The sequence below is a fragment of the Palaemon carinicauda genome, unplaced genomic scaffold, assembly GCF_036898095.1.
Source record: "Palaemon carinicauda isolate YSFRI2023 unplaced genomic scaffold, ASM3689809v2 scaffold377, whole genome shotgun sequence".
Lineage (NCBI taxonomy): Eukaryota > Metazoa > Arthropoda > Malacostraca > Decapoda > Palaemonidae > Palaemon > Palaemon carinicauda.
Window position 1 is genome coordinate 82,501 of NW_027171449.1, and position 5,000 is coordinate 87,500.

Genomic DNA, 5,000 nt, shown 5'->3' on the forward strand with positions numbered 1-5,000 from the left:
TTTTGAAAATGTTAACAATAGTACTCTGAGTCAAGTCACTGGTATGTCTTGCAGACGAGTCTCCATACGGAAAATAAAGCATAAACTTATACGAAAATAATTAGAAATTGATAATTAAAATGGTATATGAATTGCAGGCTACATTAAATAAACATAATACTTATATACCATATAAATTACATTAGATATCTCTATAAAATTGACCTATATAGTACAGCTTTGCTGATCATGGTGATACGCAAACCTTTTGATCTGCATAAATGATTGTGTGGATGTATGCTTACACGTACGTGAGGAATGCTCGCTCACGTACACACACACACATGATATATATATATATATATATATATGTATGTATGTATTTATATATGTGTATAGATAATATACATATATATATACAGTATGCACTGTATATATATAAATATCTATATCTATCTATATATATATATATATATATGTGTGTGTGTGTGTGTCTGTCTGTCTGTATATATATATATATATATGTGTGTGTGTGTGTGTCTGTCTGTCTGTCTGTCTGTCTGTATATATATATATATATATATATATCTATATATATATATAAAATATTGCATTCATTGTTACGTATTTAAATGTTTTGTGTATCTTTAATCAGCTGGTTGAATCGGTTGAACTTCAAAAAGTTCAAACTTGCGGCAAAGGTTTTATATTGGCCAGTCTGGCATAGGCCTTTTATAAAGTTTATAGATGAAATGCATGTTTTGATGCTGTTACTGTTTTTTAAATATTTCATATTAGTTATTTATATTATTCATATCGTTTATCTATTTCCTTTCCTTACTGGGCTATTTTTCCTTGTTGGTGCCCTTGGGCTTATAGCCTCTTGCTTTTCCAACCAGGGTTGTAGCTTAGCTAATAATAATAATAATAATAATAATAATAATAATAATAATAATAGTGCCATCTAAATGATAATAATAATAATAATAGTGCCATCTAAATGATAATAATTGTCTGTTTGATTGTGGATAGAAAATATATTCTCAAAATGCTGTGAAGAACTAATACTTATGACGTAAAGCAATCATAGTCAATAGCTATTGTTTAAGTTACTTGGAAATTCCTTTATAAAATATAGACTTATTATTAACGCCATTAAAATAATAACATTTCTTTGTATACTAAAGTATTTTGTACTATCGATATCCCATTTTACTGTAAAACCAGAAATTCTAAAGATGTTTTGCTAACTTGTTATGGTAAAACCAAGTTACAGAATTCGTCTGCTATTAATTTTACCGAACAAAATTTATAAAACTCCTTTAAAGATTAATTATTTTTAGATTAAATAGACCATCAATAGCATCATACTCTAATGTTTTAGACTTTTACTTATGATTTAACTGATGTCATTCATCAAAATTAATTTAATATGCTAAATTTGAATAGTTACACAATAGCTATTTATTAGCTAAGTTCGAATGTAAAAGCTACTAGCTATTCTATTTATTTTGATTTATTTCTCCGTTTTATTAATAGAAATTAAACCTATATATACCTACAGTTAAAGAGAAATTGTTCATTTTTCTATTTATATACAAATTTTATAAAGATGAAAGGGGTATTGCATGCTGTTCATGACATTATATTCGTCATAAATGTAGTAGTTAGTTGAAAAGATATAATTATTTGTTTACATTTTTGCAGTCCTTGAACGGATAACAAGCCTAAAGATAAAGAAGTTATTAATATAATTTTAAGGCTCATGAATAGCCTAGATAATATAAAAATGTAGGATTTACATATAAAAAGAAATATCACAGACTTCTGATAGAAGAAACTCAGTGATATTCTTTTCAAATAGGCGAGTTTTACATGAAATTAACAGTGAGGTTTTCCTTTTAGTCTTGTTTCCCTTTTAAAGTTTCGACTGCAAATCCAAAATCCCTCAAAAAACTCTAAATATTGTAGGTTTTGAGGGAAATCTTAACATTTGAAAGACGCAAATCTCTGTAGAAATTAATTCTCCTTTAACCAAAGCTTGATTTAATGCAGCCTATTTAATATTTCTTTAGTATTATCCCTCTTTTTATTTTATGCCACGTGATTCTTGTGGAAATTCGCCAGCCATGTTTGCTACCAGACAAGAGGAAGCCAATACCTTTAAGATGTTCTAAATTCACAGTCCAGTAGAGCCTTAGTTGTACAGAGTATAACTCTTCTCTATATATAAACTCTTTTAATATCAGTTTTTGTTAAAATTATATTTTATAAAGGAAACATTAAAATTCTATACAATAGCTATTCGTATGAGTAATATGCAAAAATATAGAAGTTGCCAGCAATGTTTATATATTTGATTCTTTCCCCATAGTTATTGAAAAAAAGGCAAATATTTGCACCATATTCAAGACAAAATATATATCTTATTACAAGTATCTTATATCGCTATGATTACATTGGACATGAATTGCGAAAAAATAGCTTTCTCGAAAAATGAAAGTTGTCAACTTATTATGAATTAAGTGATTTTAACCTAAATTGGTTCTTTTTACTCTCAATAGGAGGCGATACCATCGTGGTGTCCATGAAAATGTTGAAATTACGAACCTAAAGTAGCTTATAAACACCATTTAATTATTTATTTTAATATATATTTATTAATTTAATAAATTTGAGTGTAAGTTCATATATTACAAATTGGACAATCTGTCAGTTTATGCTATATTTTAATTTAGTTTTGTTATCCCACCCTGCTTATAAAATACGTATTCATTTCTATATATATAGTTAATTATAGCCCTTTTTATTGTTTAATATTAATTGATGGATAATTAAATTAAAGTCTAAAACATTAAAGTATGATGCTATTAATGGTCTATTTAATCTAAAACTAATTAATCTTTAAAGGAGTTTTATAAATTTTGTTTGGTAAAACTAATAGCAGACGAATTCTGTAAGTTGGTAATACCAAAACAAGTTAGCAAAACATCTTTATGGTTTCTGGTTTTACAGTAAAATGGGATATCAATAGTACAAAATACTTTAGTATATAAAGAAATTTTATTATTTTAATGGCGTTAATAATAAGTCTATATTTTATAAAGGGATTTTTAAGTAACTTAAACAATAGCTATTGATTATGATTGCTTTACGTCATAAGCTTTAGTTCTTCACAGCATTTTTAAAATATATTTTTTATTCACAACCAAACACAATTATTATTATTTAAATGGCGCTATTATTATTATTATTATTATTATTATTATTATTATTATTATTATTATTATTATTATTATTACTCTCTAAGCTACAACTCTATGTGGAAAAGCAGGATGCTATAAGCCAAGGCGTATTCAAGACGGCCTTGTATAAGCCCAGGGGCCTCAACAGGGAAAGTATCCCAGTGAGGAAAGGAAATCAGGAAAAACTACAAGAGAAGTTATAAAACATTAAACTAATGAGTCTACATCTTATAAAGAAATTTCTAAATAACTTGAACAACAGCTATGAAAGCCTTAGGTCAAACATTACTAATAGTTCTTCGTAGTATTTTTAAAGTAGTTTTTTTCACAACCAATGTTTAGAATGAAAATAATCCAGTTTTTCAATTAATATTCAACATTATTATATGAAAATGGACATATTATTTCTGAATAACTTGAACAACAGCTATGAAAGCCTTAGGTCAAACATTACTAATAGTTCTTCGTAGTATCTTTAAAGTAGTTTTTTTAACAACCAATGTTTAGAATGAAAATAATCCAGTTTTTCAATTAATATTCAACATTATTATATGAAAATGGACATATTATTGACATATATTGTGTCAAAGACGGCGCATCATTTCGTGGTAAACAAAATTATTTTTATGCTGAGCAAGCTGACATAAGTCTTTTTATAGAATAAATATGAAATATCTGTTTTGATGTTTTTACTGTTTTTAAAATAATAAAAAAAAACAGGCCTACATTGCTGAGAACTATGAAGAGTGAAGTAGATGATGAATGGAGAAGTATTGAATTAAAAGCTCAAGATAAAGATGATTGGCGAAATCTAACCGAGGTCCTTTGCGTCAATTGGCATAAGAGGAGATATTTAGGATGATGATGATGATGATGATGCTAAATTGTTCATTATTACTTATATCGTTTATTTATTTTCTTATTTCCTTTCCTCCTTGGGCTATTTTTCCCTGTTGTAAGCCCTTGGGCTTATAGCATCTTGCTTTTCTAACCGGGGTTGTAGCTTAGCTAATAATAATAATAATAATAATAATAATAATAATAATAATAATAATAATTGTTTGTGTTCAGGAGAGTGTTTTTAATTTTTTTATCTTTCATCCAAGTGCTTACTGGTTTGCAGAGGTTTTTGTGTGTTAATTATGGCATTCCTGCGTAGCTAGGCCTAAGTGGTTTGTTTTAATAAGGAGCCTTAGGTCTATAGGGGCTGTTGTAGACCAGTGTGAGGGGACCTACTTACAGAATCATACGATTCATTTAAATGAATCCTATTAAAACATACAAATGATTCAGTAATAATAATAATAATAATAATAATAATAATAATAATAACAATAATAATCGTTTGTGTTTAGAATAGGCGAGATTAATACCTCCCCCCCTCCTCTCTCTCTCTCTCTCTCTCTCTCTCTCTCTCTCTCTCTAATGGATCGCTAGATATACAGAAGTTAATTCATTTCAGCGTTCAGTAATTCCTATTAACATTAACAGCAGACGACAATGTACAGTAAGGACCAAAGAATTAACAGATATAAAGAGAATAGTGATATGTTATACGCACATATATAAGATGGTATAAGAAAGTTTGTATTATATTTCTTTATAACGAAATGTCAATCCATTTTAGTTTCAATTTATGTCATAATAATACGCATTATGAAAATAAATATGGAAAAAAATTTAGAAAAACGCATCGAATTATAGGAGGGGCTTCCACACGGTTGAGTCGAAGACAATTTGTGACCCTCGCTGGCCATCTTTCAGATAGTGGATGTC